This window comes from Triticum aestivum, chromosome 1A (genome assembly GCF_018294505.1).
Source record: "Triticum aestivum cultivar Chinese Spring chromosome 1A, IWGSC CS RefSeq v2.1, whole genome shotgun sequence".
Classification (NCBI taxonomy): Eukaryota; Viridiplantae; Streptophyta; class Magnoliopsida; order Poales; family Poaceae; genus Triticum; species Triticum aestivum.
In genome coordinates, this window is record NC_057794.1 from 23,598,815 (window position 1) to 23,611,805 (window position 12,991).

The following is a 12,991-nucleotide window of genomic DNA, read 5'->3' on the forward strand; positions in this document are numbered from 1 at the left end:
CTATGTCCCTGAATAATAAACAAGACCATAAAGAGTGGAGATTGGTGTCTATATATGGGCCCAGCTATGATACTCTTAAGCTGGAGTTTATTAATGAATTACATAATATACTAGCTGGTTGGGATGGTCCTACTATTATAGGTGGAGATTTCAATCTCATTAGAGAAGCTAGTGATAAAAGTACTGGCCAAATAAACCATCACTGGGCTGATATTTTCAATGATTGGATTAATAAATTTGGCCTGATGGAGCTAAAAAATTCTGGTAGGAAAAATACTTGGGGTAATAATCAAGATAATATGATTATGGCTGCCATTGATAGAGTGTTTGTGACTGTTGACTGGGATGCTATGTTCCCAGCTACTCAGCTTAAAGCTTTATCTAGAGTGGGGAGTGATCACACTCCTATGGTGGTTGACACTAAAGCTATTCCTGTTCCTAAGAATAAAATGTTTAGGTTTGAGAAATGGTGCTTAGAGGTGGAGGGTTTCAGAGATATAGTTTACAAAGCCTAGAACACTAAATGTAAGAGCACTAAAGCCATTGATATTTGGCAGTTCATAATCAGAGTCACTAGGAAAGCTATTAAAGGCTGGATGCTCAATTATGAGGCAGCCCAAAATAGACATAAGCAAAGCCTGGTGGCTGAGTACAATTGTTTAGATATTTCCGCAGAATCTAACCCTCTTTCTCCTAGCTCTAAACAAAGAATTAAATGTATTGCGGGAGAATTGAATGAGATTTGGAAGAAGGAAGAGATTAAATCCAGACAGAGATCCAGGGAAAGAGAGATTCTGGAAGGGGAGCAGAATACTCAATATTTTCAAGCCGTGGCAAATCAGAAAAGGAGGAAGAAGCAAATACTTATGCTGGAAAATGAAGATGGAATGGTAACAGACACTCTAGGTATTCTGAAAACTGCTGTAGATTTTTATAGCAAGCCTTTTGGTTTCTAGGACAAATTAGATATTAATCTTAGGGATGATTTCTGGGACCAACATAGCAAAGTTTCAGATGCTCACAATGCTAGTTTAGATGCTCCTTTTTCTGAAAAAGAAATTAAAGAAGCTGTTTTTGGATCCTATGCTGAAGGTGCTCCAGGCCCTGATGGATTTCCCTTTTTGTTCTACCAACAATTCTGGGAGGTCATCAAGGAGGATCTCTTTGCTTTGCTTAGAGATTGGGAGAAGGGAGAATTAGATCTATACAGATTAAACTTCTCCCTACTCACTCTAGTTCCTAAAGAAAGTGAAGCTGTTAGGCTGGAGAAATTCAGACCTCTAGCCATGACTAACTGTAGCTTTAAATTTTTCTCTAAATGTACTAGTAACAGATTTGGGCCTGTGTGCAATGATATAATTGCTCAGAACCAAACTGCTTTTATTAGAGGTAGATTCATTGCAGAAAGTATAGTAGCTGCGCATGAGATTATCTGATACGTCTCCAACATATCTATAATTTTTTATTGCTCCATGCTATATTATCTACTGTTTTGGACATTATTGGGCTTTATTATCCACTTTTATATTATTTTTGGGACTAACCTATTAACCGGAGGCCTAGCCCAGAATTGCTGTTTTTTGCCTGTTTTAGGGTTTCAAAGAAAAGGAATATCAAACGGAGTCCAAATGGAATGAAACCTTCGGGAACGTGATTTTCTCAACGAACAAGACCCAGGAGACTTGGACCCTACGTCAATACACAAAAGAGGAGGCCATGAGGTAGGGGCGCGCCTACCCCCCAGGCGCACCCTCCACCCTCATGGGCCCCCTGTTGCTCCACCGACGTACTCCTTCCTCCTATATATACCTACGTACCCCCAAACGACCAGATATGGAGCCAAAACCCTAATTCCACCACCGTAACTTTCTGTATCCACGAGATCCCATCTTGAGGCCTGTTCCGGAGCTCCGCCGGAGGGGGCATCGATCACGGAGGGCTTCTACATCAACACCATAGCCCCTCCGATGAAGTGTGAGTAGTTCACCTTAGACCTACGGGTCCATAGTTATTAGCTAGATGGCTTCTTCTCTCTTTTTGGATCTCAATACAATGTTCTCCCCCTCTCTTGTGGAGATCTATTCGATGTAATCTTATTTTTGCGGTGTATTTGTTGAGATCGATGAATTGTGGGTTTATGATCAAGTCTATCTATGAACAATATTTGAATCTTCTCTGAAATCTTTTATGTTATTGGTTATCTTTGCAAGTCTCTTCGAATTATCAGTTTGGTTTAGCCTACTAGATTGATCTTTCTTGCAATGGGAGAAGTGCTTAGTTTTGGGTTCCATCTTGCGGTATCCTTTCCCAGTGATAGTAGGGGAAGCAAGGCACATATTGTATTGTTGCCATCGAGGATAACAAGATGGGGTTTTCATCATATTGCATGAGTTTATCCCTCTACATCATGTCATCTTGCTTAAGGCGTTACTCTGTTTTCATTAACTTAATACTCTAGATGCATGCTGGATAGCGGTCGATGAGTGGAGTAATAGTAGTAGATGCAGGCAGGAGTTAGTCTACTTGTCTCAGACGTGATGCCTATATACATGATCATACCTAGATATTCTCATAACTATGCTCAATTCTGTCAATTGCTCAACAGTAATTTGTTCACCCACCGTAGAATACTTATGCTCTCGAGAGAAGCCACTAGTGAAACCTATGGCCCCCGGGTCTATCTTCATCATATTAATCTCCCAATACTTAGTTATTTCCTTTGCTTTTACTTTGCTTTTATTTTACTTTGCATCTTTATCACAAAAATACCAAAAATATTATCTTATCATATCTATCAGATCTCACTCTCGTAAGTGGCCGTGTAGGGATTGACAACCCCTTATCGCGTTGCTTGCGAGGATTTATTTGTTTTGTGCAGGTACGAGGGACTGGAGCGTAGCCTCCTACCGGATTGATACATTGGTTCTCAAAAACTGAGGGAAATACTTACGCTACTTTGCTGCATCATCCCTTCCTCTTCGGGGAAAACCAACATAGTGCTCAAGAGGTAGCAAGAAGGATTTCTGGCGCCGTTGCTGGGGAGGTCTACGCAAAAGTCAATATACCAAGTACCCATCACATACCCTTATCTCCCGCATTACATTATTTGCCATTTGCCTCTCGTTTTCCTCTCCCCCACTTCACCCTTACCGTTTTATTCGCCCTCTATCTCTATCCTCCCTCTCTTTCTCCATTTGCCTCTTTTTGCCCGCTTGCTTTTTGTTTGCTTGTGTGTTGGTTGGCTTGCTTGTCACGATGGCTCAAGATAACACTAAATTGTGTGACTTCACCAATACCAACAATAATGATTTTATTAGCACTCCGGTTGCTCCTCTTATCGATGCTGAATCTTGTGAAGTTAATACTGCTTTGCTGAATCTTGTCATGAAAGATCCGTTTTCTGGCCTTCCTAGTGAAGATGTCGCTACCCATCTAAATAGCTTCATTGATTTGTGTGATATGCAAAAGAAGAAATATGTGGATAATAATATTGTTAAATTGAAGCTCTTCCCTTTTTTGCTTAGAGATCGTGCTAAATCTTGGTTTTCGTCTTTGCCTAAAAATAGTATTGATTCATGGAACAAGTGCAAAGATGCCTTTATCTCTAAGTATTTTCCTCCCGCTAAGATCATCTCTCTTAGAAACGATATTATGAATTTTAAGCAACTTGATCATGAACATGTTGCACAAGCTTGGGAGAGAATGAAACTAATGATACGTAATTGCCCTACTCATGGTTTAAATTTGTGGATGATTATACAAATTTTTTATACTGGATTGAAATTTGCTTCTAGAAATCTTTTAGATTCGGCCGCGGGAGGCACTTTTATGGAAATCACTTTAGGAGAAGCTACTAAACTCCTAGATAATATTATGGTTAATTATTCTCAATGGCATACTGAAAGATCTACTAATAAAAAGGTATATGTGATAGAAGAAATTAATGCTTTGAGTGGAAAGATGGATGAACTTATGAAATTATTTGCTAGTAAGAGTGTTTCTTCTGATCCTAATGATATGCCCTTGTCTACTTTGATTGAGAATAATAATGAGTCTATGGATGTGAATTTTGTTGGTAGGAACAATTTTGGTAACAACGCGTATACAGAAAATTTTAATCCTAGGCCTTATCCGAGTAATCCCTCTAATAATTATGGTGATTCCTACAACAATTCTTATGGAAATTATAATAAGATGCCCTCTGATTTTGAATCTAATATTAAAGAATTTATTACTTTGCAAAAGAATTTCAATGCTTTGATTGAAGAAAAAATACTTAAGATTGATGAGTTGGCTAGGAACGTTGATAGAATTTCTCTTGATATTGATTCTTTGAAACTTAGATCTATTCCACCTAAGCATGATATCAATGAGTCTCTCAAAGCCATGATAATTTCCATTGATGAGTGCAAAGAAAGAACCGCTAGGATGCGTGCTAAGAAAGATGCCTTTATAAGAGCGTGTTCTTCTAGTTCCTATGAAAATAAAGATGAAGATCTAAAAGTTATTGATATGTCCCCTATTAAATCTTTGTTTTGCAATATGAATCTTGATAATGATGGGACTGAATATGATCCACCTTTACCTAGAAGGCGTTCCAAGAATTCGGAATTTTTTGATCTTGATGCTAAAATTGATAAAAGTGGGATTGAAGAAATTAAAATCCTAGATGTTGCTAAACCCACTATTATGGGTTTCAAGGAATTTAACTATGAGAATTTCACTTTGATTGATTGTATTTCCTTGTTGCAATCCGTGCTAAATTCTCCTCACGCTTATAGTCAAAATAATGCATTTACTAAACATATCGTTGATGCCTTGATGCAATCTTATGAGGAAAAACTTGAATTGGAAGCTTCTATCCCTAGAAAACTCTATGATGAGTGGGAACCAACTATTAAAATTAAAATTAAAGATCATGAATGCTATGCTTTATGTGATTTGGGTGCTAGTGTTTCCACGATTCCAAAGACTTTGTGTGATTTGTTAGGTTTCCGTGATTTTGATGGTTGTTCTCTAAACTTGCACCTTGCGGATTCCATTATTAAGAAACCTATGGGAAGAATTAATGATGTTCTTATTGTTTCAAATAGGAATTATGTGCCCATAGATTTTATTGTTCTTGACATAGATTACAATCCTTCATGTCCTATTATTCTTGGTAGACCTTTCCTTAGAACGATTGGTGCAATTATTGATATGAAGGAAGGAAATATTAGATTCCAATTTCCATTAAGGAAAGGCATGGAACACTTTCCTAGAAAGAAAATTAAATTACCTAATGAATCTATTATGAGAGCCACTTATGGATTGCCTACCAAAGATGGCAATACCTAGATCTATCCTTGCTTGTTATGCCTAGCTAGGGGTGTTAAACGATAGCGCTTGTTGGGAGGGAACCCAATTTTATTTTTATTCCTTGCTTTTTGCTCCTGTTTAGTAATAAATAATTTATCTAGCCTCTGTTTTGGTTGTGTTTTTGTGTTTAATTAGTGTTTGTGCCAAGTAGAACCGTTGGGAAGACTTGGGGAAAGTCTTGTTATACTTGCTGTAAAAAACAGAAACTTTAGTGCTCACGAGAACTGCTGCCATTTTTATTTGGAAAGTGATATTTAGTTAATTATTTTTTAATATGATTAATAGATAACTTCCTCACGTCCATAAATTTATTTTAGAATTTTTGGGGTTCCAGATCTTGCGCTAGCTACAGATTACTACAGACTGTTCTGTTTTTGACAGATTCTGTTTTTCGTGTGTTGTTTGCTTATTTTGATGAATCTATGGCTAGTAAAATAGTTTATAAACCATAGAGAAGTTGGAATACAGTAGGTTTAACACCAATATAAATAAAGAATGAGTTCATTACAGTACCTTGAAGTGGTCTTTTGTTTTCTTTCACTAACGGAGCTCACAAGATTTTCTACTTTGAGTTTTGTGTTGTGAAGTTTTCAAGTTTTGGGTAAAGATTTGATGGATTATGGAATAAGGAGTGGAAAGAGCCTAAGATTGGGTATGCCCATGGAACCCCCAAGATAATCTAAGGACACCTAAAAGCCAAAGCTTGGGGATGCCCCGGAAGGCATCCCCTCTTTCGTCTACTTCTATCGGTAACTTTACTTGGAGCTATATTTTTATTCGCCACATGATATGTGTTTTGCTTGGAGCGTCTTGTATGATTTGAGTCTTTAGTTTTTAGTTTACCACAATCATCCTTGCTGTACACATCTTTTGAGAGAGCCATACATGATTTGGAATTTGCTAGAATACTCTATGTGCTTCGCTTATATCTTTTGAGTTATATAGTTTTGCTCTAGTACTTCACTTATATATTTTAGAGCACGGTGGTGGATTTGTTTTATAAAAACTATTGATCTCTCATGCTTCACTTAGATTATTTTGAGAGTCTTAAATAGCATGGTAATTTGCTTAAAATCCTAATATGCTAGGTATTCAAGATTAGTAAAATTTTCTTATGAGTGTTTTGAATACTAAGAGAAGTTTGATGCTTGATGATTGTTTTGAGATATGGAGGTAATAATATCAAAGTCGTGCTAGTTGAGTAGTTGTAAAATTGAGAAATGCTTGTGTTGAAGTTTGCAAGTCCCGTAGCATGCACGTATGGTAAACGTTATGTAACAAATTTGAAACATGAGGTGTTATTTGATTGTCCTCCTTATGAGTGGCGGTCGGGGATGAGCGATGGTCTTTTCCTACAAATCTATCCCTCTAGGAGCATGCGCGTAGTGCCGAGGTTTTTGATGACTTGTAGATTTTTGCAATAAGTATGTGAGTCCTTTATGACTAATGTTGAGTCCATGGATTATACACACTCCCGCCCTTCCATCCTTACTAGCCTCTTCGGTACTGTGCATTGCCCTTTCTCACATTGAGAGTTGGCGCAAACTTCGCCGGTGCATCCAAAACCCGTGATATGCTACGCCTTTCACACATAAACCTCCTTATATCTTCCCCAAAACAGCCACCATACCTACCTATTATGGCATTTCCATAGCCATTCTGAGATATATTGCCATGCAACTTTCCACCATTCCGTTTATCATGACACATTCATTATTGTCATATTGCTTAGCATGATCATGTAGTTGACATAGTATTTGTGGCAAAGACACCGTTCATAATTCTTTCATACATGTCACTCTTGGTCCATTGCATATCCCGGTACACCGCCGGAGGCATTCATATAGAGTCATCTTTTGTTCTAGTATCGAGTTGTAATCATTGAGTTGTAAATAAATAAAAGTGTGATGATCATCATTTTCTAGAGCATTTTCCCAAGTGAGGAATTATAAAAAAAAGGAAAAAATAGAAAGGCCATAAAAAAAGAGAAGGCCCAAAAAAATGAGAGAAAAAGAGAGAAGGGACAGTGTTACTATCCTTTGCCACACTTGTGCTTCAAAGTAGCACCATAATCTTCATGATAGCGAGTCTCTTGTTTTGTCACTTTCATATACTAGTGGGAATTTTCATTATAGAACTTAGCTTGTATATTCCAACAGTGGGCCTCCTCAAGTGCCCTAGGTCTTCCTGAGCAAGCAAGTTGGATGCACACCCACTTAGTTTCTTTTGTTGAGCTTTCATACATTTATATCTCTAGTGCATCCGTTACATGGCAATCCCTACTCCTTGCATTAACATCAATTGGTGGGCATCTCCATAGCCCATTGATTAGCCTTATTGATGTGAGACTTTCTCCTTTTTGTCTTCTCCACATAACCCCCCTCATTATATTCTATTCCACCCATAGTGCTATGTCCATGCCTCGCGCTCATATATTGCGTGAAAGTTTATAGGTTTGAGATTACTAAAGTATGAAACAATTGCTTGACTTGTTATCGGGGTTGTGCATGATGAGAGCATTCTTGTGTGACGAAAATGGAGCATGACTAAACTATATGATTTTGTAGGGATGAACTTTCTTTGGCCATGTTATTTTGAGAAGACATAATTGCTTAGTTAGTATGCTTGAAGTATTATTATTTTAATGTCAATATAAACTTTTATCTTGAATCTTTCGGATCTGAATATTCATACCACAATTAAGAAGAATTACATTAAAATTATGCCAAGTAGTACCCCACATCAAAAATTCTGTTTTTATCATTTACCTACTCGAGGACGAGCAGGAATTAAGCTTGGGGATGCTTGATACGTATCCAACGTATCTATAATTTTTGATTGCTCCATGCTATATTATCTACTGTTTTGGACATTATTGGGCTTTATTATCCACTTTTATATTATTTTTGGGACTAACCTATTAACCGGAGACCCAGCCCAGAATTGCTGTTTTTTGCCTGTTTTAGGGTTTTGAAGAAAAGGAATATCAAATGGAGTCCAAACGGAATGAAACCTTCGGGAACGTGATTTTCTCAACGAACAAGACCCAGGAGACTTGGACCCTATGTCAAGACACAAAAGAGGGGGCCACGAGGTAGGGGGGCGCGCCTACCCCCTAGGCGCGCCCTCCACCCTCGTGGGCCCCTTGTTGCTCCACCGACGTACTCCTTCCTCCTATATATACCTACGTACCTCCAAACGATTAGATACGGAGCCAAACCATAATTCCACCGCCGTAACTTTCTGTATCTACGAGATCCCATCTTGGGGCCTGTTCTGGAGCTCCGCCGGAGGGGGCATCGATCATGGAGGGCTTCTACATCAACACCATAGCCACTCCGATGAAGTGTGAGTAGTTCACCTCAGACCTACGGGTCCATAGTTATTAGCTAGATGGCTTCTTCTCTCTTTTTGGATCTCAATACAATGTTCTCCCCCTCTCTTGTGGAGATCTATTCGATGTAATCTTATTTTTGCGGTGTGTTTGTTGAGACCGATGAATTGTGGGTTTATGATCAAGTCTATCTATGAACAATATTTGAATCTTCTCTGAATTCTTTTATGGATGATTGGTTATCTTTGCAAGTCTCTTCGAATTATCAGTTTGGTTTGGCCTACTAGATTGATCTTTCTTGCAATGGGAGAAGTGCTTAGCTTTGGGTTCAATCTTGCAGTGTCCTTTCCCAGTGATAGTAGGGACAGCAAGGCACGTATTGTATTGTTGCCATCGAGTATAACAAGATGGGGTTTTCATCATATTGCATGAGTTTATCCCTCTACATCATGTCATCTTGCTTAAGGCGTTACTCTGTTTTCATTAACTTAGTACTCTAGATGCATGCTGGATAGCCGTCGATGAGTGGAGTAATAGTAGTAGATGCAAGCAGGAGTCGGTCTACTTGTCTCGGACGTGATGCCTATATACATGATCATACCTAGATATTCTCATAACTATGCTCAATTCTGTCAATTGCTCAACAGTAATTTGTTCACCCACCGTAGAATACTTATGCTCTCGAGAGAAGCCACTAGTGAAACCTATGGCCCCCGGGTCTATCTTCATCATATTAATCTCCCAATACTTAGTTATTTCCTTTGCTTTTACTTTGCTTTTATTTTACTTTGCATCTTTATCACAAAAATACCAAAAATATTATCTTATCATATCTATCAGATCTCACTCTCGTAAGTGGCCGTGTAGGGATTGACAACCCCTTATTGCGTTGGTTGCGAGGATTTATTTGTTTTGTGCAGGTACGAGGGACTGGCGCGTAGCCTCCTACTGGATTGATACCTTGGTTCTCAAAAACTGAGGGAAATACTTACGCTACTTTGCTGCATCATCCCTTCCTCTTCAGGGAAAACCAACACAGTGCTCAAGAGGTAGCATTATCCATTCGGCTGCTAAGAATAATAAGCCAGGTTTTGTGTTTAAGCTGGACTATGAGAAAGCTTATGACAAAATCAATAGAGAGTTCTTAATTGAGGTCATGCACAATAGGGGATTTAGCCCTAAGTGGATGAATAAGATTAAGTCTCTGCTGAATAAAGGATCTGTTGGAGTCAGGATAAATGACACCAACAATGATTATTTCCTCGTTGGTAAAGGTGTTAGGCAGGGTGATCCAGCCTCCCGTTTGTTGTTTAATATAGTTGCAGATGTATTTACTAGAATACTAGTAAAGGCAGCTGACAATAACTACATTTCTGGTATTTTTGCTCCTAATACACCTGCCGGAGTGATCAGTATGCAATATGCAGATGACACTCTGTTATTCCTGGATAATAACCTAGAGAATGCTAAACATCTCAAGTGGTTATTGTTGTGCTTTGAGAAGATGTCAGGGATGAGAATAAATTTTCATAAGTGTGATTTGGTCCCTATTAACATAGACCATGATGATGCTGTCAAATTTGCTCAGTGTTTTGGCTGTAAATTGGGGGGGGGGGGATTCCCTATTAAATATTTTAGGATCCCCCCTTCACTACTCTAAGATTAGAAGAGAGGACCGGCAGCCTGTTATTGATAAGATTATTAAAAGAGGAGCTGGATGGAGAGGGAGATTACTATATTATGGTAAGAGGCTGATTTTAGCACAAGCCTGTCTAGCCAGTATCCCCTCTTACTTAATGGGAACTATTAAATTCCCTAAATGGGTGTTGAAAATGATTAACTCCCAACTTTCCCATTGCTTTTGGGATACCTATGAGGGGCACCACAAATATCATTTAGCTGCTTGGGGGAGTGTTACTATTAGGAAAGAGTATGGAGGTTTGGGCATAACCAATCTTGCTGATTTTAATATTTGTATGCTTGCTTCCTGGGTCAAGAGATATGCCTTTGGGGAGGGCAAGATTTGGAAACAGATTATTGATAGTAAATATGATACCCGCAGCCCTAATATTTTTTGTTGTAACATAGATGGGGCTTCCCCTTTCTGGAAGAACGTTATGTGGGCTGCTAGAGCAGCTAACATTGGGTACTCCTGGAAAGTGGGCAATGGTGAATCTATTCGATTCTGGGAAGATAAATGGTGTGGTCAAAGTAGCGTGGCCACCATCTTTACAATATTGCTACAGAACATAATGTGACTGTTGCAGAAGTGTGGGATGGAACGAATCTAAAGATTAATTTCAGAAGATGTTTTTCCCACGACATGATGCAGTCCTGGAATGATCTGTTCAATTACATTAGAAATGTCCGTTTGCTGAGTGTTGCTGATAGATTGGTTTGGAACTATGAGACCAATGGCATTTACTCAGTTAGTTCTTTCTATAAAATAGTCAATTTTAGAGGGGTTATCCCTGGCAAAGGGCCTAAACTGTGGGAAGTTAAAATCCCGCCTAGGATTCAAATTTTTGTTTGGCTTGCTCTGAATAATAAGCTGCTCACTAGAGATAATCTTAGTAAGAGGCAGCAAGTGGATGATCTGACTTGTTTGTTCTGTACATAACATGAAACGGGTGGTCACCTTTTTTTTGATTGTGTGGTTGCGAAGGAGATTTGGAGAGATATTAATGATATAGCAGACACAACTAATATTGCTAATTTTGCCTCCATGTTAGAGTGGTGGCACAACAACCCAAATACCTCTCTTAAGATTTACCAGGCTGCAGCTATGTGGGCCTTATGGAAACTTCGCAATGACATGTATTTTGGCCGCGCTATGTGGTCTAATATGCAGGGTGTGTGGGGGAGAATGGTGGCTATACTGTCTACCTGGGAGATTCTATACACAGGGCCTGTCAAAGACAGAGTACGTCTACTGATGTCAAGACTGGAGCAGAAGATGAGAGAGCCTCCCCTGCTCATGTGTCCGGATCCTGGCTAGGACGGAATTGCTGCGGTGGGAGGATCGCTGCGCCTGAACGCGGTGGATTCCCCCTTCCACCCCTGGAAACCTACTCTGCAGGGCCGATGAGCCTGATGGATAAGAAGTAACTTCTGTAATATGCTGCCGCAGGGCGTTCTATCAGGCAGTCCGTGTGCAAAAACTCCTGGTTTATCTCTCTCAATTTGCTCTGTAGAGTAGAGTTTGTGTTTAGCTGGTAGCCGTGTAGTGCTGCCTTTCCTGAGACTTGTGGATGTTTTGTAACAACTGGTTGGTCTGGTTTCATTGATCAATGCAATGGAGCCGGGGCTCTTCGAGCCCTTTTCCTCTAAAAAAAAATCCTCAACCCTAGATTTCTTCATCATCCGTGGTTTGCCTCTTCAGCTGAGCGCACCGCACTCCTCATCCAGGGCAAAGAACGTGTCTCCACTGTCTGGGGATGCCACGGCAGGGCCCTTCCAGCCAGCGAGCATGTCGGGCAGCATGTCCTCCCACCGGCTGGCCATGAGGTCGAACACGGCACCGTCCCGCTGCCGCATAGGTTGACCATGCAGACCTTCCCGCCCGAGCAGAGGACCTCCGCGGTGTCCCAGTTGAACCGCCCGTCCCGCATCGGCGGGAGCGCCTCCCTCGACGCGTACGGTGCGACCTGCAACGGGGTCCACTATCGCTCCAGAGCGCGCGCCTGCGAGCTCGTAGCCAGCGCCCACACATCCCGCGATGAAGACATGATCATTTGCAAGACCTGCGGGCCGACCAGCCAACGCAGCACGGGTGCGGCGGCCGTGTCAAACATGAGCGGCTGGCATAGCGCCGGGTGGAGCGGCTCCATGGACTAGGCGGCGAGGGCGAGCCCCACGGCAACCACGGACTGGAGCGGCAGTCGGCGGGAGAGGAGTAACGGGTGGCGGAGCGCCGGGGCCGCCGGCGACGAGCATCATCGACGTCGGCAGCTCGGTCCATCGTGCAGCGATCGGGTCACATGCTACGAAGGACGCGTCATAGTCGTCGGCGCCCTCGAGCAGTGCGTAGAGCGAGAGGAACGACATAAGCGATGTTACGTACAGGAGGCGGCGCTACGGGCAGCAAACGACGTGCATCAGGAACAGGCGAGCTTTCCTCTGTGTGCACACCCAAATCCATGCCACGTCACACGATCTTGGCTCAAAACCTTCTAGAATCAAAGCAAAACCACTTAAGGGAAAGATTTACCCGGTATTAACGATTTGAGGGTTGAAATTGTACCAGATTTGAGTTCAGGGGGGTATTTGTCCCTCGGGTCATATTTGAGGGTGAAAACT

General features: G+C 40.8%; 1 pseudogene; it reads right to left on the reverse strand.

Moving 5' to 3' along the window:
* Positions 1-12,070: 12,070 nt before the first annotated feature.
* Positions 12,071-12,790, reverse strand: LOC123077033 (F-box/kelch-repeat protein SKIP25-like; annotated as a pseudogene).
* Between the last annotated feature and the right edge of the window lie 201 nt (positions 12,791-12,991).